The sequence below is a fragment of the Sus scrofa genome, chromosome 1, assembly GCF_000003025.6.
Source record: "Sus scrofa isolate TJ Tabasco breed Duroc chromosome 1, Sscrofa11.1, whole genome shotgun sequence".
Classification (NCBI taxonomy): domain Eukaryota; kingdom Metazoa; phylum Chordata; class Mammalia; order Artiodactyla; family Suidae; genus Sus; species Sus scrofa.
In genome coordinates this window covers 72,083,120-72,108,036 of record NC_010443.5, presented here as the reverse complement: position 1 = coordinate 72,108,036, position 24,917 = coordinate 72,083,120, and the positions used below count along the sequence as shown (strand labels likewise).

The window sequence follows — 24,917 nt, the reverse complement described above, 5'->3', positions numbered from 1 at the left end:
AAGCTAGGCATTTGGCTCTTTATTGTGGTACCTGCTCCAGGGATCAGATGGAGCCCAGGGAAGAGCATCCATAAGCGTGGGGGTGTGTGGGGGGCTGGCACGCAGGCTGGGGGGCAGGGGGCAGGGGGCGGTAGGAGGAGGCTGGGGCTCCGCTTCCCTTCACCATGGGGCTGTAGTCACATCGTCTTCTCCCAGCCCCTGGTGTCAGCACTCTTGGTTTTCACTAATTGTGAAAGTTCCTCTTTTTGCAAAAGGATCTACGTCTTCCCTGCCTCATAAAAATCATCCCGAATTTAAGCTGCAACTATAAAAAACCCCCAGCAAACAAGAAGCAGTCTTTCTGATCTAAGTTATGGGAAAGTGGACTTTTATTTTCTATTTAAAGAAGTATGAGTTTTCGTAATGTATTAGTAATTTCTAGTAAAAAAATGTTTGACATGGATTTGATTTCATGACAGAAGGCAATCCTTAAAATGCTCATCCATTTCTGCTCAAAAGCATCACTTTCAGTTTTTATGAAAAGTAAAAACAAATTTGGAATGGGAAATGAAGCTACTTGTCACTCTTCACGTAGTCATTTCCACATGAAGTTTAAGAAAAGGGAAAAAGATATTTTTTTAACCTAGAAAAGTTTCACCAGATTCACTAGATGGTGAGAATTTGGTATTTATACTCAAATATGGTAAATTTGAGCAGAAATTTATCATGCTCTTGTCAGGACAGTCTCTTAGGTATTTCTTTGGAATTCTTGTTGCTATCATAATTTTCCACTAAACTCTTCTTTAATTAAAAATATATATCCCGGGTGCCTCTGTGCTGAGGCTCTGCCCAATTTTGGAAGAGATGAGTCTGAGATATTTACTCAGCATTGACCTCTCTTCTACATTTCAGCGTTGTACAAGCCACAGGAACCTAAGATTCCAAGTATTTCAATCTCGACTCATCATCCAGCTCACGCTCCTCCCACCTTCTCCCCGGTGTTCCTTTTCCAGCACCCAAGGACCTAGCAGTCATTCCACATGTGGTTCCTCCCCCTCATTCCTGAAATCCCATCATGATTCAACCCATAAACTTGACTCCTAAACTTAACTGCAGCCTCTCTTATTTTCTCCATTCCATGGCCATTGCCCTGGTACAGGTTCTCGCTGCTTTACCTTGAACTTGAGCCAAAACCTTGCATTTCATTCGGTCTTCCCTCACTCTGATCAATCCTCTCGTCCTCAGCCAGAGTGATCTTTTCAAAACACATTTCAGATTCAGTGACTCTGTTGCCCCCAAACTTTCTGTGGTTCCCCAAGTCGAGATTCTTTATCCTGGTATTTGAGCGTCCCCACAGCTGGCTTCCTGCCTCTGCCCTCAGCGCCGTTAGCCATCCTAAAGGCCCCAGCGTTGCTGGAGTGCTCCACACTTTTGCACATACCTGCGCCTTTCCATGGATTGTTCCTTCTGCTTAGAATTTTATTTTCTCATTTTCCCTTGATGAGCTTCTTTTATGTTCTTCTTTTTTTGTCTTTTTAGGGTCACACCTGCAGCATGTGGAGGTTACCAGGCTAGGGGTCAAATTGGAGCTGTAGCTGCTGGCCTCCGCCACAGCCACAGTAACGCCAGTTTGGAGCCACATCTGCAACCTATACCACACACAGCTCATTGCAACGCTGGATCCTTAACACACTGAGCAAGGCCAGAGATCCGTGTCCTCATGGATGCTAGTTGGGTTACCGCTGAGCCGTGATGTAACTCCTTCTTTTATACTCTTAAGGCCTGATTCATGTCACCAAAACCTAGATCACCCCCCCTACAGCCTTGACCACCATGCTTCCACCTACATCAAGGTAATCATTTTCTCCCTTTGTACTTGGTCCCCTTTTTACATCATGTTACGATGAGCTTTTATATTTTTATTTTTAAATTTTATTTTTATTTATTTACATTATAGTTTATATACAGTGTTGTGTCAATTTCTGCTGTGACCCAGTCATACACACACACACACACACACATACACCTTCTTTTTCTCAAACTGTCTTCCATCATGGTCTATCCCAAGAGACTGGATATAGTTCCCTGTGCTGTACAGTGATACCCCATTGCTTATCCATTCTAAAGGTAATAGTTTGTATCTACCAATCCCTAACTCCCTGTCCCTCCCACTTTCTCCCCCCTGCCCATATTTTTTATTTTTAAATGTGTTTCTTTGTCTGTCTTTTGTACCAGACTCTCAGCAGCTTGAAGCTGAGGGCTTGGTCCAACTCACATTTTCAGTGCCTGTTCCATCATAGCTAAGTAGTCAGGGTGTTTACTGAGTGAATAAAGCAATGGAGGCCCTGCTTCCTGGGTACTAGCAATGAGCCTAAAGCACATCCTACTGGCATGCGTTCCCTCGCCCAGATGTGGGATGCAACCCTGTCTTTCATTCCTCACCCTCGCCGTGCAGTGCCCTTGCGACTGAACTGCCCTTCAGTGCTTCCTGCGATGTTTGCCTTACTCTGAGCAAAGCCCAGGGTGAGGCGGAGGGGGAGGCTGGGCAGGAGGATGTAGGCAGGACCTTGTTTCTCCTTCTCAGGACCACCTCGCTCACTTCCTGCCTTTTGAGGCAGTCCTGTAGCCTGGAAGTATCTCAGAGTTTTGCCCCAAGGGTCCCTAAAGTGGAAGAGTCACTGGTTCTCATCACCTCCTCCCCTCCCTGCCGCCCCGTCTCAGAGAGACTGTGTTTTGTAGAGGGACTCAGAAGGCATAGTTTCCCCCCCAGTTTGCAGCATGAACACTCACTTTGAGAGAATGATACACAAAATCCAAGTGAATGTGATGGAGAACGTAGAAGTGATTTTTTATGCCACCAGAGCCCAGTTTTCAGGGATTTGCTGCCTGTCCTCTCTTTGTATTGAACTCTCCTAGGTGTTAAAACTGTGATGCCCTTATAAAGACTGATTTGCCTGCAACTGTTCAGCAGACCATAAACAGCTAGTGTCGTCACGTGGAGTTGTTTGCACTAAGAAGGATTTTTTTTCATCTTGTAGGAGTTGAGTTTTACTGGTTCAAATGGAAAACCTATTCCTTTGGGAGTTAATTTGTTTCCAACATTTATTTGTAATAGAGAATCAGGAATTTCAAGGAATTTTTTTTTTTAATTTGATGGTGATCCACCCAAAAGCCTGCTCTCAGAAAGGCATATGTGTGGGTTTCTTTAATCTCATTACCCCCTCGCCTCAGCTTAGCCGGGAGCCAGTGGCTAGTGACCCAGACAGTTCACCCGGTACATTCAGGCCACTGGTCCCTGGCTGATCTGAACAAGAGAAGGTGGCTGAGTTAGTTCAACCAGCGTGTGGCCCATGAAGAGCTGACACTGAGTAAAGTCACTGAGTGACCCTCATGGCAACCAGACTTAAGCCCCAAGGCTCCTCACCACCAGGTTTAACCAAGGGAACCAAGCACAGGCTCTGTATGGTTGGGGTAAAGTCTGGAAAAAAAGAACACAACAGGAGAGGCTAATCGGTTTCCTTTGAGAATACAAACGCGGTCCTCTTTGAAAGCTTTTCGAGAACTCTGATTGAAATTTTGGACAGTCTGCAGTGGAAGTCACATCTGACCACCTCCAGACTCGAGGCTGTTATTTTTGTGAAAGTCTATTTTAACCAAAGGAAATCCTGTTTCCCCAGCAGCCCTGGCAACAGCCCTGAGATGCACGGTCGTCTCAGGAGTGTTGTGAGGATACAGGCTCTCTTTAATCTCAGAATAAAAATATTTGATGTTTACAAGGTGTATTAGCGTAATTGGAATGTGTCTGCCTGTCTGCCGGCCTTCCTTCCACGGGGGGACCTCGTAATTAAAGAGCATTGCGTTCATGTGGCAGCCTGTTTAGCCTTTCATAGCCGTCTCGTGAGCAGTTACGGGCAAGACCGTTACCCTGGGCTCTTCGTGCACCCATCCTTGCAGAGAGGGCCACGGCCAGAACAAAGGGAGGCTGCACCACATGCTGTCCCCCCGGCCCTATGGGGCCAAGTGAGAACTGAGCCCAAGACCACTGCATGTGGAAAGGTTGCCTGGTAGCCCAGAGAGAGTGCCACTGGTGTGTTGTGACCCTGCACCTTTACAGAAAACCCAGGCAGGCCAAAAAGTGATTTCCCTTTTCTTTAAGAGGCCAGGAAGAGAAATATCCACTCCATCTTTTTCTGTGTATCTTTTTCTTTTTTTAAGTTGAATTGCAGGTGATTTACAACATTATGTTAGTCTCAGGTGTACAACATAGTAATTCACTATTTTTATAGATCGTATTCCATTTTAAGTTTCCATAAAACAATGCCAAATTTCCCTGTGCTGTATAATATATCCTGCTGCTTATCTATGTTGCACGTGGTAGTTTGCACCTCTTCATCCCCTACGGTTGTCTTACCCCTCCCTCCTACTCTCTCCCCACTGGTAACTATTAGTTTGTTCTCTATATCGGTGAGTCTGTTCTGTTGTCATTTTGTTATAGATACTCATTTGTTTTATTTTTTAGATTTCACGTATATGTGATAACAGAGTATTTGTCTTTCTCTGACTTACTTCACAAAGCATACATTTTTTGGGATCTGTGTATATCTGATTTGACCTTAGCTATTAACACCATATTAGTTCTTTTCCTTTTTGTTTTTTGGCTGGCATGTTGAAGTTCCAGGCCAGGAATTGAACCTGCCTTAACAGCAGAGACTCAAGCCACTGCAGTGATGGCACTGGATCTTTAATCTACTGCACCACCAGGGAACTCCTAACATTGTATTCCTAATGCCTTGGGACTTAACTAGGCACAGCTCCTGACAGCCTCATGAGCATTAAGGACTCACACTTCCTATACTTTATTCTACATTTATTCCACACTCTGTCCTGTCAATTCAGGACCTTCAACAGAGTCTGGGAAATAGTAAGTGCTCACTAGGAACGTTTTCAATGAAGGAATGACTCTCTGCAGAGTTCTTCTCCTTCCCAGCAGACTGGAAGTCCCCAGCAGGGCGTCTGCCATGTGCTTAATCCAACTGTCAACCACAGTCCCCTTGTGACCTCTGTCTGTTCTGAGTCCCCTACCCTGCCTCTTTGGGTTGCCTGAGGTGCTGGTGGCTGCAGCTCCTCCCTGCAAATATCTGCACTGCATCAGCATGCTTGCTTCCCTCAACGGTCCCAATGCCACCAGATCTCTCAATGTCCCCACCTCTGCTTGACTGCTGTCCTCATGGGAGCCCAAACCATCTGCGGAGCAGGGCAGAGGAATGTCTTCAAACCTGTTTCTCTCTCACTCCAGATTTAAGGATCTCTATGTAAAGATCTCTCTTTCTTGAACCTGACACTAAATATGTCCCTATCTCAAGTGTTTTTTCAGCCCTCGTTTGATACATATGTCTCCCTAGAGCCCTCTCCCAGATGCTCTGACCCAGTGGGTTCGAAGAGGCGTCTGGGCATTTATATTTCTTCGGAGGCCCATAGATGATTCAGAGGTACATACATGTTGTGAAGGACACTGCCTTGGGTTATCAACAGAGACAAGTGGACACCCAGAGGAGTCATCATCTTGGGCTCAGTGATGCTGCTCTGCTAGAAAGAAGCATCTTTAGGGAGGCAAGGATAATGCCTTTTAATATATTTAAACAGGATAATGCTTTTTAATATATATTAACCATATCTGGATAAAGACATAATGAATTCTTTTTCATTTGCTATGCTAATGTAAGGGCAGAAATGGTAGCAGACATACTGAGCCCCCTTCCCTGGCAGCATCCAGAGGAGGCTGAATGCTTATCCAGGAGGGACATGCAGAATTAATGTCTGTTTTACGGTTAGACTGGCTCTGAGATGCTGTGATTCAATTCATCAATATATCACACGTTCACTGAATCCCTTGTCATTTGCAGGTTTTAGAGAAGCATTAGCAAGGCAGAATCTGGAAGTCTGGATCTGTGGTTGGTTCTCCAGTTATTTATTCATTCACTTTGCCAGGCAGTGGGTTAACTCTACTGAGTCCTTACTCGGTACCAAGGTCTGGGGCTACGATGGTGAAAAAAACAAAGGCCCTGCCCTCATGCAGCTTATGTTCTAGTAAGGAAATACACCGTGGACACACAGACAATAGCATTTCCCTGAACACAAATGAGCCGGAAGGGAGAGAAGGCCAAAGTCTGGTGACAGTTCTAGAAAAACTCTCCGAGAGTGGAGAGAAAAGGTAACACCTAGTGAGGTGAGGGAATCCTTTAAGACAAAAATAGTAAAATAAAATCCAAATACTGAATAAAACACTTCTCTCATTTAATGGCATTTTAAAAACAGAATGTACTTTGGGGAGCAGTTTTAGGCTGCCAGCAAAATTGAGCTGAATGTAGAGATTTCCCCTAAGTCCTCGCACAAGCACAGCCTCCCCACCCCCATCCACATCCTCTTCTAATGGCATTTTTTTATGCATGAAAAAAGCAAGCTAGCGAGGCTAATGTAGCCAGATTGGCTGTTGTGTTCTGGCTGCGTGGGGGCACGAGCGTGGTTCTGTGTAGAAGTGAGTCCATGGGGGCGGAGGCTCTGTCTTCATTTTTTTGGTGTTACTTCAGCCCTGAAAACAGATCTTTACACATGGTTTATGGAACTGAAATGAATTTAAATAACTTGTCAGCTGATCTGTACCCAGCCTTTCAGAAGAGACTCGGAGGAATAAGCTGCTTGACAATTAGACAGCATTTTCTGCTTGAAAGTTGTTTTTAACAACCACAAATCTGGAAGTGTGTCAAAGCAACAATTTTGTGATTCATTTGGGTAACACTGTCTTTCCTGGAATGAAAGGATTCCTTTTCATATAGAAATTGAAAAAGAACTACACTTTTATTTTAAAGTTACAGTTGACAGTGTTTTGTAGATGAGAATAATTTCAAGTCACAGAAATATTTTCTTAGCCCATTGTCTATGAGAGTGTATAGTGTAAGAAATAAGCAGTCTTAAGAATGAGCTAAATAAAGTATTTTCTCGTGGGCAACCCACCGTGGCCCCTGATACCACCAACCTCTGCTCATGTATCTTAGAATGAACATAAGATTGACTGTACTTGTCATTGCCTTTTATTGGTCAATTGATGTTTAAATCCTTATTCAATGATTTCATAACATATGTCTGGTTGGTAGCAAATGTTTTTTGAATTAACAAGAAGGCAGAATATATACCTGTCCCTCTCAGTAGATTGTGAGAGTTTGAGAGCAAGAATGTCTCTCTCTAATTCAGTTTTCTCAGATTCACACCATCCCCCACCATGCAGCACAAATGTGACATTTTAATTTCTTAATAAGTGTTAATTTATTCTTTTGAGCAAGTGGCTCTTTGTGGATATCTGAATGTCCAGCACTAATTTTCTGATTAGTCAGAAAACTCTATGAGAACTTGGATTCATAGATGGTATTTTGCATAAGTAAAATGTTGAAGAAACAAAAAAAAAGTCCTAGATAAGAAAAAATTGTGAATCCTTGTGATTCTATTCTTATTCATGCTTCTTTTTTTTCCCCTCTAAGAAGATGTGATTACCATTTTTTATTGCTATGAGGTTTAGGACAATGTCAAGATGTGAATGTAAACTTTCAGTTTAAGAATATAGTTTGAAACTCGTTCAGTTATTTTAAGATTTACTTGCTTTTTTCCTTGAAATAGAGTTCTGGACTTTCTGACACTTCCCTTTAGAAGCGAGGTTTCTTTGAATAACTGAGGCCTTAAGAAAAGTTACAACACTGCTGTCTTCAATCCATCCACAAGACTGTCTTTGCACGCAAGCACCCATTGACGTCAGCAGACCTTGGGTGAAGTTCTTTTTTTTTTTTTTTTTTTTTCTATCACTGGGAACTGTGGAGTAGAGGTGGTGGGGTGAGGTGCATGGGACTTGTCTGTGTGCTAAGGATGAACTGACTGTGATGAAATTTGGAACGTTACAGTTTTCTAATAAAATTGGGTCTTGTGTTGGTTTCCCATAGGACAAGAAAAATATATATATACCCAGAGTGATGTTTATTCCAGGAACTTTAAAAATTCTTCCATCATATTTGCTAGACTGACAGCTATTTTATGGTTTCTGAGGACTGGCCCGTGTTAAAGGATTTGACATTTGACTTTGGAAAAGAGTAACTCTGAGCTGAATCTATTAGGCTCCGAATCTGTTTTATGAGTAGAGATCATTGCCTTCTCCTTAGGGCCCGTGCGTCCACAGAGAGGAGGGTGTGTTCGTATCTGCCTCTTAAATTCATGCCTGAATACTATCAGAAACATCTATGGCACCACACATTTCTGAGATATAAAATAATTCATTGTTTTTATCCAACATTTTCCAACCTTCACCTTTGTGGTTCGGGATTTTGATTTACTCCCCAAACTTCCTACCCTGCTACATACAAGCAAATAGTCACTTTTTTCTTTAGTCACTATATCTAGAATTATTCTATTTGATTAGCAAATTTTTGTTGTGTGTCTGTGTGCCTAGCTCTGTACAGCTATACCAAGTTTTAAAAAAATGTAATATGACCTAAACACACAGCATTTATGAGAACAAACACTCTTTAAGGTAGTTGAAAAATCTCAGTTTAATTGCAGTGTGTAGAAGAGAGGGGTGGTGGTTATCTGTAGGAGTAAAAGCTTGATGGAAGAGATGGGACTTTTAATGGACTTTGAAGATTTAGCATAAGATACATAAACTATCAAAAAGACACCAGAGGACAGGAAACTTTAAAATTAATTCTGGGCTTTTTGGGGTCGACTATGGAGTCATGTGTAGACAAAGTTTCAAGTTGAGCTATGTCTTCTTAGAGGTCAGCATGTGCCTGTGAATTCTTATTACACTGTGTTCCTTTTATTTTTAGCTCCCATTTGATTGTGCTCATAAGGTTGTTACTAATACTGATGAGAACTGTGGGTACAGAAACACTTTGAAAAGAACCTTTCCTAAATTGATTTAGTTCTTTAGTTAATTTGAAGGGGAAACTGGACAAAAAAAGAGTAACCAAATACTGTGAAACCCCTAAATTTCTTAACTTTAGGCCAGGTGTTCACTGCGAATCTTATTCATTCTAATCATTTGCAGCTTCATTTAAATTAGGTGAACACGAACACTTTTAGTATCCTGGTTCACTCTTTGCCAAGTAGAGCTTTCACCTAGTTGACCAATCAGTGAGTGAATATTGATTGGGCATCTTTTATGTGCTCAGATTTCTTGTATCTATAATTTAAATTTTGTCTTTTATTTTATTTTATTTTGTTTGGTTTTTTTTGTTTGTTTGTTTTTTTGTTTTTTGTTTTGCTTTTGAGGACTGTATCCATGGCATATGCAGGTTTCCAGGCTAGGGGTCGAAATGAATCTACAGCTCCTGGCCCACGCCACAGCCACACAGGATCCACGTGGTGACTTATACTACAGCTCCTGGCAAAGCCGGATCCTTAACCCACTGAGTGAGGCCAGGGATTGAACCTGCAACTTCATGGTTCCTAGGTGGATTCATTTCTGCTGCACCACAACGGGAACTCCTAAAGTCTGTCTTTTAGAGCCTGACATTTTAGCAGCAAAAATGAAAGGCTGAATGTATTAAAGTGTGGGTTAGTATGGGGTTCCAGTAGTAGAATTCTAGGAAAGGAAGAAAAGAAAGAAGTTAAAAAAACAAAACAAAATACCTTGAATAATCAGATATTTGGACAACCAGTGAGAAGGGAAAGTTTTCTGGGTGATGGGACACGTGGGCGGAAAGCCCTGAGGCAGAAAAGTGGGATATTCAAGTAGAGCAGGGCTTAGAACTGATAGTGTTTTCCAAACAATTCTTCCTTTCCTTGTCGTTTGATTGTGCAACAAGGAGAGCCCTGAAATAGTTTTATTTAATGTTGTTTGGTAAACAAAGTGTCTCCCTCTCTCATTAATTCCCTTGATTATCTTTAGAGTTGCTAAAAAAGGAACTTTAATATAAAAGGAATACCTACTTTTAATATAATTGGTGGAAAACCTTTGTGATAGTTAACAGTCTTAGTTTTTAAGGATTCAAACTGTGAGGTTTTCTTGGTCAATCAGATTGATGATTGTTGTTGTAGACAATCTGAATAAATATTCTAAATACATGAGGCCTGAGGTTAAAGATTTCATCAAGTTTTCAAGAGAAGTCATAGCCATCGAGACTTTTTTCCTTTCAATAGGCCATTTGGAAGTAAAAGTTAAAAACTAAGTATGAGAAATGCAGAAGTTATAAAGGGAACTTGAGAATTTATTTTTAGATTATTACCAGACACACTTTTCTTGGCCGGCCAAAGACCTATTGAAATGGGGCTCATCCAGAGAAACTATGATCAAATCTAGATGATTTTTTTTTTCTAAAAAAATACATATAAGTATTTGCAGATTTATCTTCAGAGATAAAACACAGCCATTTCTCTTAAAAACTGTTCATGTGCATGGGGAACCCTTGGGAATAAGAATGCAGTCAGAGGGAAGCGGGTCTGGGTTTGGACCTGGATTCTGCTTTTCTCAAAGTTCCCAGGTGCTGCTGCTGCTGGAACAGGAGCTACACTTTGAAAAGGAGGTCCCAGAGCACAGACCTTATCAATACATTGGCATCTATTTTATTGTTTTTACCGAAATATAAGTGTAGTGTCAAGATGGGAGGAGCTTTTCTACCTTAAGTGTGGTCCAGCCTTGTTGAACATTCATTAGATCACCAGACTGTAGAGAGCTGCATGGGGGCAGAGACGCAGCCACTTTGGGCCTTGACTATGTAATGTTTGGTGAATAAATCAACAAATCTGGTGTTGGCCTGGGGCTGTCATTACGGTGGATGCTTTTCCTCGTTACCCTAGTAGAAAGTAACAAATCACAAAAGTTTTCCTCTCTAAAATAAAAGTTAACCTCAGCCTTAAGATTTTATTGTCAGAAAATCAGCTCATATTTAGGTATTATGGATTGCAAGCAACAGAAATGTTAGGTATGCTCAGAGAAAAAAAGAATCAAGTTAAATCCTACCTTCGAGAAGGACTTTAAGACAAAGGTCTTGCCTCTTACTAAGGCATCCCAAGCACCTTCCTCTTTTATCCTCTGCTCCATCCAGAACTTGGCTTCCTCTCCTCCTCCGTACTTTAGCTTCTGATGCTTTCAGCCAGGGTCCTACAGCCACCTCTCTGCTCTTCATCTTTATCTCCTTCTTGCCTTAACTGTGTCTTCCGATTTCTCCTTGGGGGCATTTCTGACCAAGACTGATTTATCTTGTCATTTTTCAGAGCAGAATGCAGCTCTTTCTTCCTGACTGCTCTTAGTGCTACCTCAGAATTACTTTAGCATTTAAAATATTATCTACTGAGCCACTTGCTGTACCCTGGGTACTCCAGCATTACTGAAGTACTTAGGAGTACTCCACCTGGAGAATCACTGCTACTGCCGACTTTCCTTTTTTTCCCCCCTCTTCATCAGCTCGTGACAACAAAGTACTGCTTGCCACCAATGTGTCTGTAAACTAGAAACAAAGACAAGGCAGGCATTACTGGGAAGGACTGGATTTTAAGAAGGTCTTCAAGTTAACTCAAAATATGTTTACATTAATTTTTTAAGTCATTACTGAATTCGGTAGAAATCCCAAATCAAAAAATCTCCTTGAGAACTTGGAGACTCCTAAGAATGCTTCTTCAGTCCTGTGGGGAGTTTTAAAGCCCAGCTGGAGAACTTCTCCAGACCTTAGGGCACGACTCTAGGTGAAAGGAGGCTTCCGGCTTCACATAGTCCAGCCCATTTTGCCAGAAGAAAACAGGAGGCTTATAAACAGTAGTGTGTGTTTGTTTGTTGGTGCTCTTCTTAATGCATGTCCTGTGAACCTCTTGCAGTGGTTGGCTGGTTCAGAAGTAGGTGAGCATTTCTAGTCCTAGTCAGAGCTCAGTCTGCAACACAACCACTTTAGGGGACGAGCTCCCCTTCCATAGCACACAGGGCAGATCTGCAAGCTGCAGGAAAGGCTCTCCCAGTGCTTTGGCTCCACTCACTAATAGCCATCAGGAAGCAGTTTGGGTTACACCTGTCATGTTTCCAAGGCAACCTTCTCCAGTACAGGTCCAAGCAGAGGGTCCTCTTCTCATCTCTGCCAATCACTTCTCAGCAAATCAACCCATCCTATCCAATCTGACTCTTGGGTTCCACCCTGAGCTCACCCCCCACCTGTGGTACCTCACTAACATCTCATTAACACTAATAATCTTCTGTGGCTCAATTTTCCCTTTGCTTCCTTGCCAGGAGCCTCTGTTCTTCAGACTGACCAACATCTAATTTGCCTCTCTCTAGGCCTCTCCCTAGACTAATCAGTTGGTGCCTCTGGTTAACTGTCTTTCAAGTCCTCTTTCTCCTTAGATGAAATGAACTAGGAATCCCATAAATTCCCCCACTGGAAGCAACCTCCTCTTAACTATGGTCCAGCCCCCTGATGGTATTAGCAGCACTATAATCGTAATGAATAGAATTTGAAGTTTTGAAAAACGAATGAATATGTCTTTGCTGACTTGGAAGCATCCTAGATCATATATTGCAAACTGTAATAGTCTCTTCTGGAACAGTCTGGAAACCTGGGAGCCATCTTTAAATTCTTCTTATTTCGCTCTCTTGATTTTCTTCATTACTTTCTTCAGTGCTATTGCTTCTAATTTGACTTATGTTGTCATCACCACATCTCCTTGAAATCACTACCTACCCCAACACCCTGTCTCACCCCTGGAAAGTGATTTTTCTAAACACAAATCTGATCAGTTACTCCCCAGCTTTAAATTCCTCTGTGAGTGCCCATGGTCCACAGGATGAATTCCAAACGGCTTAGCTTGGCTTCCAAAATGTTCTCGGTGTGGACTCTTTCTACGTCTCCACATTAGGCCTTGCCATGCCCACACACACTCTGTGCTCTGGCCAAACTGAATTGCTTTCAGTTCCCCTCATGCAGGGTGCCCTTTCCCACAGCTGGTTCTGGGCTTGTGTTGGCCCCTCTGCCTCGGGGGGAGTCTTCCTTCCAGACTCATACTCCTCCTTCAGGAGCTCGGTTGAGATACCACTTCCTTGGGTAAGCCCAGGCTCCCACAGTGCTTGGCGCCTATGCCTTTTATAGTCCTTAACATTCTGGATTGAATTAATCTTTTTTTTTTTTTTCTTTTTAGGGCTGCAGCTGTGGCATATGGAGGTTCCCAGGCTAGGGGTCCAATCGGAGCTACAGCTGCTGGCCTACACCACAGCCACAGCCACAACAACACGGAATCTGAGCTGCATCTGCAACCTACACCACAGCTCATGGCAACGCCAGATGCTTAATGCCAGGGAGTGAATCTGCATCCTCATGGATGCTAGTCAGATTTCTGCTGAGCCATGAGGGGAACTTCTCTATTTGTTTTCTCACTCAAGATGGTGAACAACTCGAAGGTGGGCATTGAATCTTACATTCATCTTTGTATCTGCTATGATTTTTCAGAATTCTAGGACTTTCCAAGAGCCAGTTTTACAGCCAAGTAATTTTACCAAGGACCAGGGGAAACTAGTCATTCTGACTTTCACCATTCTGACCAGAGCATCGACTACTGAATTATCAATTTCACATAAGAACTGAATTTTTCCAGGCTTGATCTAGCACCCTGATAAAATCAATCTATCCTGCCTTTATCCAGGTAAGTGTTAACCCTCTTGCTGGGTACATAATATATTTCAGTACACAGTAGCTGCTAGATGATATTGCTAGCACTCTGTGGGCAAATTACCATCTAACCAAAGGGTCAACAAGCCCTGCCATTTATTTACTAATGAATTCATCTCCATTTAAATCTACTCTACCATTGGATTTTCTGTTTTATTTCTTTCTTTGAACTTATTTTGATTCTCAATATATCTCTCAGCCTGCCTTACACAAGAAGGAAAGGAGAACATTTAGGAGATAAGAAAGTCCCGAGGAAGTAAAGATTTCTTCAAATCCTTGGTTAAACTCTCTGAGTTTAAGGGCCTGAGAGCACCCTCCTAAACATTTCCATCTGTAATGGCAAACCAAGTGAAACCAAATTTAATTCATCCTTGCCTGGGAACAATAAGCTGCCCACCCGCTATCTAAATTTGAAAAGACAGCTGAGAGTAAAACACACATTTTGGTGGTGGTGGTGGTGGTGGTGGTGGTGGTGTGTGCATGAGTGCATGCGCGAATGTGCAAAATTAGCCAACTAAGAGTACCTGGGCTACCACTGAATTCAACCCCTTACACAGATAGTGCTCTTCTTTTTTTTAAAAATGATTTCTATTTTTTTCCAGTATAGTTGATTTATAGTGTTCTATCAATTTTTCCAATGTATAGCAAAGTGACCCAGTGACACACACATATACATATTCTTTTTCTCATATTGTCCTGTGCCATCACAAGTGACTAGATATAGTTCCCAGTGCTATACAGCAGGATCTCATTGCTTATCCATTTTTTTTTTCTTAACAGTGCACTTCTTGAAGCAGTTAGATCTCACTAGGTCCCAAATGGAACAGTCACCCTTTTGTTCAACAAATATTTATTAAGCCCCTTCTTTGGGTCAGGCTTTGTTAGGTGTTGGGCAAACTGGTGACAGACACAGGCTGTCCTGGCATGGACCGTCCCCCCCACTCCTTCATGTCAGTCAGTGTCACCAGGCAGAAACTGAAGAATCCAAGCGTGAAGACCTTACCAGCTGCCAGCGAGCCTGCAAGGGAAGAAAGGGGTGTCTGTGTGGCTTTCTCATGACCCAGAGCCAGGAAGCACAGAGCAGGAGACGGAGGCTCCCAGTTCAGTGAGGGCAGGGGGTTGAAGGCCCAAGTTTGGGAAGACCAAAAAGGGATATTGGAGGTTGGCTTTTCTCTCAAGTTTTGTATAGCAGCAGTTCATTCATCCTTACTGTAGGCCAGTAGCCCATTGTGTGAATACACCACAGTTTATTCACTCTGTTTCTGGTCATTTGGTTGTTTCCAGTTTTTGTCTTGTACAAACAGAACTACTATAAACACTTAAAAAAATGTGTTTTGGTGCACATTTGACAAATTTCTGTTGGACATAAATAGAAATTTCTGGGAGTTCCCATTGTAGCTCAACAGTAATAAACCCAACTAGTATCCATGAGGACTCAAGTTTGATCCCTGGACTCACTCAGTGGGTTGAGGATCCAGCATTGACATGAGCTATGGTGTAGGTTGCCCATGCTGTTCAGAACCCTCGTTGCTGTGGCTGTGTTGTAGGCTGGTGGCTACAGCTCTGATATGACCCCTAGCCTGGGAACCTACATATGCCATGGGTGCAGCCCTACAAAGACCAAAAAAAAAAAAAAAAAAAAATTTCTGGCTGCAGAATATGCTTAAATTCAGCTTTAGTGATAATGGCAAACAGTCTTCCAAATGGTTGTAGTAATTCACACTCCTGCACCAGCTCTAGTTTTTCTCATATCCTTCCTAACATGGTAAAATCTGTTGTGTGTGGGCTTTTTTTTTAACCTTTCTGGTGGCTATAAATTGTTAGTCTTATTGATTACTAATGAAGTTGAGCACATGTAGAATATTTATTGGCTATATAGATAGCAGATGTATTTATTGGATATCTTCTTTTGTATAAGGAATATTCCATTCTCTTGCCCAATTTTTATTGTTTTGACAGACTTTTTCTTACTGATTGTGTGTGTGCGTATGGAAGGTGGAGAGGGGAGCTTTTTATATTTTCTACCCTACTCCTTATCTATGGGGCCATCCTGATCACGACTGGCTCTTTCTTGTCTCAGCTCAAACGTCACTGCCTCGGGGAGGCTCTTCTGCTCCTGCAGTCTAAAGGAGCTACCTATTCTCTCTCTATTACAAAACTCTATTATTGTGTATCTGATAGTTTTGTTATTATTATTATTTTTTTTTCTTTTTTCCTTTTTATAGCTGCACCTGCAACATATGGAAGTTCCCTGACCAGGGTTGAACTGGAGCTGGAGCTGCATCTGCAGGCCTACACCACAGCCACAGCAATGCCAGATCCAAGCCACATCTGCCATCTATGCTGCAGTTTGAAGCAATGCCCGATCCTTAACCCACTGAGCGAGTCCAGGGATTGAACCCTCATTCTCACAGAGCAACAACATCAGATCCTTTACCCCCGGAGCCACAATGGGAATTCCTTGTGATTTTTCTTATTTGCCTGCTGCTGAGTGTTTCCACACACTTAAGTGTGAGCTCCATGAGGGCAGGGCCGTATGTATCTTTTTCATAGACTCATGGATGAATCCCATGAATACCATGTAGTGTGGAAGAAGACAGAGACATACATACTACATGCTTCTATTCAGGTCAAATTCAAATACAGACAAAACAAACTCGGGGGGTTCCTCTGTGGAGAAGAGGGAGTAGTGACTACAAGCGGGCATGAAGGGGGCTTCTGAGGTTGGAATAATAGAAATATTTTAAAAAACCTAGGTGATTTGTGACCCAGGAGGAGTAAAAGAAGCTGAACATATAATTAAAGAGTATCCACTGGACCTTAACGCTTAAGGCTGTTTATTCTGAGCAACAAGATTTTCAATGACAGTGACAGTTAATGGGCGTATTCACTTTGTGATGATGTTACCTTGAACTGTACACTAATGATCATTATATTTTTCTGTACATATTTTATACTTTGATTCTATCCATTCAGATTTAAGTTTGAGGGTATAGAGGGCTGTGTAGGGAAGCTGTCGGCAGTGCTGTGGTGGGAGGGGCTTGTCTGCTTTAGATAGAAAGTTTGTGGGGCTGCCTTGTACACTAACTGTCCCTCAGACATCAGAATGAGGGGACCTCATGTTAGTTTCCCTAGTTCTCCTCTGAGAGTGCATTTACTTTCTTTAGCAAAAACCCTACTATTTGTCGGGGGGCAGCCTAGAGATAATGTGTAGCTATCCATAGGTCTGGGTTCAGGAATAGGGTCTGGGATGGGGCCAGGTGGGTAACTCTCCCAGATTAAGACTTTCAGTTAATCATCATGTTGTCACCATTCTTCTCACCTTTGCCCTCTGTCACACCTGTTCACATCTGGGGTGCCCTGCTTCTTCCTCTATGGCAACTTCTTCCCCATGAATAATTGATAGAGATTCCTTTCATCCTATTTTTTTTTTTTGGTCTTTTGTCTTCTTTTTTTTAAGGGCTGCACCCATGGCATATGGAGGGTCCCAGGCCAGGGGTCTAATCGGAGCTGTTGCTGCCGGCCTACACCAGAGCCACAGCAATGCCAGATCCGAGCTGCATCTGCAATCTGCACCACAGTCCACGGCAATGCCAGATCCTTAACCCACTGAGTGAAGCCAGGGATTGAATCTGCAACCTCATGGTTCCTAGTTGGATTCATTTTTGCTGTGCCAAGACGGGAACTCCCCTTTCATCCTATCTTAATTGATCAATCCTTCATCCATTTTTCAGAGACTTTTAAAAAGCCCTCCTGTTCTGGCAGTTTTTTTCCTATTTAGTTCTCTTTGATATAGTGGGCTTATACCTTTTCAGTTTCCTTTATGTTTTCTTGCATTTGGAAGAGAAGAGAGGCATGTCCTCATGTGGCCATTTTGATCAAGAAAGCTCACTGTTTCATTACCCTACATAGTCACACTTGAACTTTCTTTCCTGCTTTATCATTTTCTAATGCATGCTACGTCCCCCATGAGGAATCAAGAGCATTTTACTACTTCTCACTTCCCTTTCCTGCTTCAACTTCTGATTTTTATCATTTTTAAATTGTCAAGGTTTATGTCATTTACATTTTTTCCTTTAATAAAATGAAGCTCTTCTGTTACTACTCTAAAGACTTCTAAAAATTTAAGTCCCCTGCAACAGCAAATATGAAGTCATATGATTGGGCCCATTTTGAAGGAAAGTTAATCCTGTGTCTCTGAAAATCTTGTTGCTCTGAAAATCTTGTTGCTCAGAATAAACGGTCTTAAGTGTCAAGGTCCAGTGGACGCTCTTTTAATTATTTTCAGCTCCTTTTACTCCTCCTGGGTCATATTCATTCACTAATGTTTTGATTCTCTTGTAATTTTCTTTGTTTTAAAATCACTTTTGGTGTTGCTGTTATACTTCCTTGAATAATGTATTCATATTGGATTCTTGGATGGTAAGATTTATTAGTCCTTGCATGTTTAAAAATGTCTTTATTGACCCTTAATTGGTAATTTATTTGTCTTTTTAGAGACAAATAAATTCCCTTAGAAAATTCAAGGCCTTGCTTCTCATTCTAGCATTTAATGTGGTGATGAGAAGTCTGATGTCAGTCTGATTCTCATTTTGTTGTTGTTGTTGTTGTTTAGAGGTAATCCATTTACTTTCTTTGGGACCCAGTAGAATTTTCTCTTTAAACAATTTTGAAACTTCACAGTCTTATATGGAAGAGTAGATCTTTTTAATATTTTATCACTTCCCTCATTTGTAAAGCCCTTTCATTCTCAGGACATGTGATTGTCCTCATCTTGGTGAAATTTATTTGATTTTTTTTTGCTTTATTATTTACTATGTGTATATTCTTTCCCTTAAATGGAAAAGGGACTCCTTAGATGTATCTTCCTACTCATGACCTTTTCTCTCATATCTAGCTCTTTTAACTTTTTTTTTTTTTTTTTTTTGCTCTAAGTGCTGGAATAATGTCTGAACTGACTATCTGGAATACCAATTTAGTCTTTGCTCACCTAATTTACTCTTTAGTTTCTACCTGTTTTATTTTGACAATCATATTTGTTATTTTATGAAGCTCTACAATGTTTTCTAACTGCTCCTTTTTTTAAAGTGGCCCTGACATTAAATGTCCAACTGCCAATCACTGTTTCAAAAAGTTCTCCTTGGTTCTTTAAACGATCTCTCTTTCTTCTGGGGTCAGTTTTTGTTTGTTTATCTTGGTCTTTGTCTTTCTATTACTCATTTTCTTTTTTTTTTCTATTGCTCATTTTCCACCCATGGTTGCTAATTCGTATTCATAAATAAATCAATTTAGTGTTGACTAATATGGCTATGCAGTTGGTTAGGGTTTTCTCTGCATTAGATTATCATTTATTGCAATTTTGAAAGGAAAAGTTTTTCCCCTTATATTTTCTAAGCAGTAATTTTCTAAAGTATATAGGAATCTTATAAATTTTTTTTACAGTTATCATGAATCCAGCCAATTTTCTAAACTACCTTCTTACTTTTATTACTTTCCCATTGATTTCTTTTTTCTTTTTATTAAGGTATAATTGATTTACAGTGTTGTGCCAATTTCTGCTGTACAGCAAAGTGACTCAGTCATATATATGTATACATTTTAAAATCATTATTTATATATTTTAGGCAAGAAATAGATTTATTAAGATAGGATGCTTGTGAGAGATGCAGGTGGGCAGGCATGGAAGCTTTCTCTATACATTTTTGTTTGTTTGTTTGTCTTTTTGCCTTTTCTAGGGCCACTCCCGCGGCACATGGAGGTTCCCAGGCTAGGGGTCCAATCAGAGCTGCAGCCGCTGACCTACACCAGAGCCACAGCAACGCGGGATCCGAGCCGTGTCTTCAACCTACACCACAGGTCACAGCAACGCCGGATCTCTAACCCACTGAGCAAGGCCAGCGACCGAACCCACAACCTCATGGTTCCTAGTCAGATTCATTAACTTCTGTGCCACGAAAGGAACTCCTATTTAAAAAAATATATTTTTTTCCATTATGGTCTATCCCAGGAGATTGGATGTACACTCTCCAGTTATTATTAGGACCTTATTGCTTATGCATTCTAAATGTAATAATTTGCGCTATTAACCCCAAACTCCCAGTCCATCTCACTCCCTTCCCCCTCCGCCTTGGCAACTACAAGTCTGTTCTCTATGTCCTGTTGATTTTCTTAGTAAATTATCATTTTGTCTTCAATTCATAATTTTCTTCTTTCTAGCAGTTTTACTTTTTATTCCTGTTTCATCTTATTGTTTTGATAATTAAGTGCCCATGTTTGAGGTTCTGTGGTTTGTGCAATATACCTAATAAAATGAAATAATAAATTATAATAATTTTATAATATCTGTCACTGTAATGTCAATCTTAGTTGTATAAGAACAGACACAACAGAACAAATGAGGTGCCAGCTGCTTCAAGGCATATAAGTAGCAAAGATTCAGATTGGGTATTCTCCATTGAATTTTCTTTTTGGGTAGGGTTGATACACAAATAGGCCACAACAGAGTTTTCTTTGTTTCTTTTTTAGACTCTGACTGCCAGAAAATTTAGGAAGATTTTGCAATGGGAATCTAGAACGGATCCTTTCTATCTCTGGAGACTAGTCAGGTATTTTCTCTAGTAGCTACTCATAGTCCTCCCCAAATATTAAATGAATTAACGTGCTCCCATAATCACTGTGGAATAATTTACCTCTATTAAATCTCCACCGGAGTTAGTAGATGGAGTTGAAATCCTACTCTATCAAATAGTTATAGCAAACAAAAGCAAAATGAACCAAACAAAAACCCCCAGCAGCAATTACACAAATCCAGATTTCAATGAAGTATAAATCTGATCTTTTACTTTATAAACAGGTTACAGGTTTGATTATTCATATTTAATATCCAAGCTGTGCTTTCTTTGGTTCCAAACCACCAGGAAAAACATATACTGCTTATTTCATAAGATAAATTCTTTGTATACAATATCTCACTATTTGTAACTGTATCTATTACTATAAAATATAAAAGTAGGTATACTTCTTATTTGGCAGATGGGAAAATACAGTTTCACTGAAGAATATAGCCAGTCAGGCAGAGTTTGAGGATTAGAATTAGTTTCCCATTTTTCCTAGTCCTGACATGAACTATAAAAAAACATGGAATTGGATTTCTTTTTTCACTTTGTCTACCAAGAATTTCATCTGGAGCTTGATTTGCATAATTGTGAGAGCTTCAGCTGGCAATTACGCTTTCCCTATTCCTTTTGCCTCGACATTCTATTCTTATATGTATTATTTTTGCCTCTGAATTTCTAAGATGATTTATATGTAAAAGTTTTGGTTCGGGGGTTGCTTTTAAGTCATTTCAACTCTGCTGGGTGATTCTAAAGGGAAGAGAAGGAAGAGAATACGCTGTGAGGAAAATGAAGGTAAGAGAGGGGAGAGGAATGGAAGAGAGCTGGGGAAGTGGAGTTCACGTGAAGATTTTATCTTCAAGGAGGATTTTCCGGTTTTTGGTTAGGAATTGGCTGTGGTCCAGCATGGCTTTGGAACAACTTCTCTCCCTCCTCCTCTTCTCTCTTCTCTCCCCTTCTCTTGCCTTTCCTCCTTCAAATCCAGCAGAGGCAGACCGTCAGCATGGCTGCTCACTATTATCATTAGAGTATCTATTCTCCCTTATTTGGCAGGAGGAGAATCCCTCAGAGGCCCAAAGAGCAATGTATTGTTCACACGATTCAATGACCAAGGGAGCCCTTGGTGAAGGAGGAAGGAAACTTGCTGTGTCAGAACTCTTGGTTCTACTAGTGCTGGGAATATTTCTTGCCTTTTCTTTTTGGGGTTTGGGTCTGTCATTCCTCATCTGCCCTCACACGTCACGTACACATGAATCTGTGTCATCCAGTGCAGTCTGCATGGCACCTCCCCCCCGCCCCCCCCCCAAGAAGCCAGCTGAACTTATTGCTCTTGTCACTCCTGCGTTTGTTACTCTGCAGGCCAGCTGGATTGTCAGACTTGCCCATGAAGCATGTCAGTTTCTTGCCTGTGAGTACATTAACCCCATCTGAAAAAAAAAGTGCTTCAAGAGTTGATTACCAAGGATCTGCTTATTCAATAACTCAACAAGGGAAAAGTAAATGGCTTTAAAATGTGATGTTATCAAAGGGTCTAATCATGCTTATTACTTGCCGCTACTACATGATCAGCTCCTCTTTCTTTCTTTCTTTCTTTTTTTTTTTTTTTTGCTAAAGTTGATGACACTAAATGCATCTGTAATCAATCCATTTTTTTATCATTTTCTTTAAAGCTTTAAAAAATAAGTCAAATGAAAAACGTGATACCCTTTGCAATTGCATTGTACTATCACAGCTTAAGCTCTATGGGGAGAACCTTCCTTCTCCAACTTTTGCAACACTTAATTGTTCTTATCTGTCACATTTGACCCAAAGACACTCCTGCCACCCCCACAATATAACAGTCGAAAGAGAAGATTAACATTATTGTTATCTTAAGTCCATTGCAATGACCTCCTGGTTTCTACATAGGAACTCACCTTGCAGACTTTCTACCCTGCCCTGCTTACCTGGGTATATGGACACCAGAGCTGATGCTGGAAACATCAGGCCAAACTAGGTCTTTGGAAATAACTCTGCTAAGGACCTGCGCATGTGCAGGACTGTGTGCTGAGACAGTGGCTGGAGTCACTGATGGTGCCAGGACCTGCAAAGAGGCCAGTCCCTCGAAGATGTCCCCCAGTGCAGCTGGCCATGCTGGAAAGGAAAATGGATCAAAACATTCTTCCTACCACCATCTCTCTTTGGTTTTGTGCTGGTTGTTGTTCCGAGGGGCAGACCTCCTGCTGGCCAAGTCACAGAGATGGAGGCGGGTTTCCCAGGCCTCGATTCGGCACAAAGTCTGTTTCTGATTTCTGGTAGGGCTCCTCACCACCTGTTCCAGGCTGCAGCTGCTGTTGTTTTATTTTGTGTTACAGAGCTTATTACTATTGTTGGTTCATCATTACATAATGTTTTATTTATATTCACAAAAACTTCATGCCATGTTGTTGTTCTTTTGAATAGAATGCAGATTTCTTGGGGCTCCACAGATGCATGGAAACCTCTGGATCCCCTGGAGAGGCAAGTTCTGAATTAGGAGAAGGGACCAGTGATAATTCTGCTTTCCCTTCAAAGAGGGGCACAGCATGGGCATTGATCAAGTCAAGCTTCATCATAATCCTCTTTAAAGATGAGTGATGTTGAAAACTTGAAGGGAGTCTGAAAAATACAAACTAGTGAAATCCAGAATATATTTGCTAGTGTCCATGGATATAGGGAATTTTGTGTTGTGTAAAGAATAAGCTGTTTTAAAACTGACATTGCCTGCTCCTTCCTTTTGGCCTGAGAGTACTCAGGCAATAATCGCCCAGCCATCTTTTTGGTAGGAAAAAAACCACTTCTTTATAGACTTGCCTCGAAAGTTGTAAGCCATAGTTCCTCAATATATCATTGATTAGGAGGCCCTGAAAGGCTTATCTTGTGTTTTAATGTGAGAAAATAAAGCTCCCTGCCTCCCACACTGCTCTCACTTTTATCAAAAGGTATAAAGAGTTACACCTTTGTAATCTGTAACTCTTGAAGGTCCCGGACAGCATTTGGGTCCTGCTTCTAATTGCTGTCACTCTAGGACTCGTGTGTAGGACAGGATAGGGGCATGACACTGACAAGAGACAGTCAAGTCTTCTCATCAAGTCTTTACATTATTTGAGCAAAGGTCAAGGCAAAACTGAGGTCTGCATCAGGAAGCCTCACCTTAGAGTTTTCTTGGCTTAGAATGGTATCTGTATACCTCCCCTCTTGCCAGGTGTGTTCTAGGCACCAAGGGTACACAGTAGCGGTCAAATATTTAATAGAGTTTCCAGTGTGGTGTTCTACCTTTGCCTGCCTAGTTGAGAGGTTCATTGTAATCAGAAGTAGGTGTGCAGCTGAGGTCTAGCAGCCTGTCCTAAGGCATAGAAAACTCAAGGGGCTTTTAGGGGGATGCTGGGGGTGCTGCTCCCCCAGGGTCACTGGATGTGAGCAGACTGTGGTCACCAGCCACTTTGCATCTATTGGCAGTTTTCTTTCTAACCAAGCCAGCAACTCTCTTTCCTGTCATTTCCTTGTGGACTGGGGGCCATTTATTGGGAAGATATCGGCTCATATTTCAACTAAATGTAAAGACCTATTCACATCTAATAAGAGTTACCATAGTGCCCATGAAATGCCAGGCACTGGGCTAGAAGCTTTTTATTATCTCTAATCCCCACAATGATCTTGAAAGCCAGAGCATGTCCTCTAGTTTCACAGATGATAAGGCGAAGGCTCAGATGTGCCACCAAATATGGGCAGTGTCAGAGGATAAATAACCAAAGGAACAGAATCTCAATCCAGGTCTTAAGGCAAAGCCTGCCACTCTTCTGCTCTAGAACATTCTGTGCCTCTCGTCATCCTCATGCCATGCATTTACCAGCTGAACTGGGGAGCTCAAACTTCTTTTCCAATATTTGGAATTAAAAAGAAGAAAACTTGATAATATCCTAACATGGGCTAAAACACAGAAACAAGCAAATAAACAAGTCAGCTTCTTATGTTTGGATTTTAGGCTAAAGATAATAAGCTTAAAAAAAAAAAAAAAAGAAAAAAAAGCAAAACAGTGGCGTACCCATTGTGGCATAGAGGAAACAAATCCGACTAGGAAGCTTGAGGCTGCAGGTTTGATCCCTGGCCTCACTCAGTGGGTTAAGGATCTGGAGTTGCAGTGAGCTGTGGTGTAGGCCACAGATGCAGCTCGGATCTGGTGTGGCTGTGGCTGTGGCGTAGGCCAGCAGCCATAGTTCTGATTCGACCCCTAGCCTGGAAACCTCCATGTGCCTCGAGTGTGGCCCTAAAAAGCAAAAACAAACAAACAAACAAAGATAATAAGCTTGCTTCCCTTGAGAAAAAGCATCTGGAAAAGAAAGGGAACTTAGACAAGCATAATAGACGACATGGATTTGACCATTAAAATTTGTGCATGTAGCTGCTGATATCACTAGAAGACACTTTCTAATGTCCTAATTGAATGGATTTCCAGTCAGGCCTATGTATTAAGACCTCAGGGCACATCAAAACATAGCTAAAACGGAGTCTGGAGGATGCACAAAAACAGAGGGGAACCATTAAATCAATACAGAGCATGGATGTGAGCTAGTAGCTGGTGCAGATCCAAAGCGAGTGTGTCTTATGGGTGATGGGGAAT

The 24,917-nt window shown here is 41.5% G+C and overlaps 1 long non-coding RNA gene across 2 annotated transcripts in view; it reads left to right on the top strand.

Annotated features, from left to right (window-relative positions):
- The window catches only part of LOC110260408, a 49,025-nt gene extending 26,754 nt beyond the window's left edge, over positions 1–22,271 (top strand). Inside the window, exons 5-8 of one of the 2 annotated variants that reach the window (XR_002343654.1) lie at positions 13,446–13,638; positions 20,190–20,269; positions 21,638–21,686; positions 22,187–22,271. This is a non-coding gene — a long non-coding RNA (uncharacterized LOC110260408). Of the gene's footprint in view, positions 1–13,445; positions 13,639–20,189 lie in introns of both variants that reach the window. The other variant, XR_002343653.1, reaches the window with a different exon arrangement.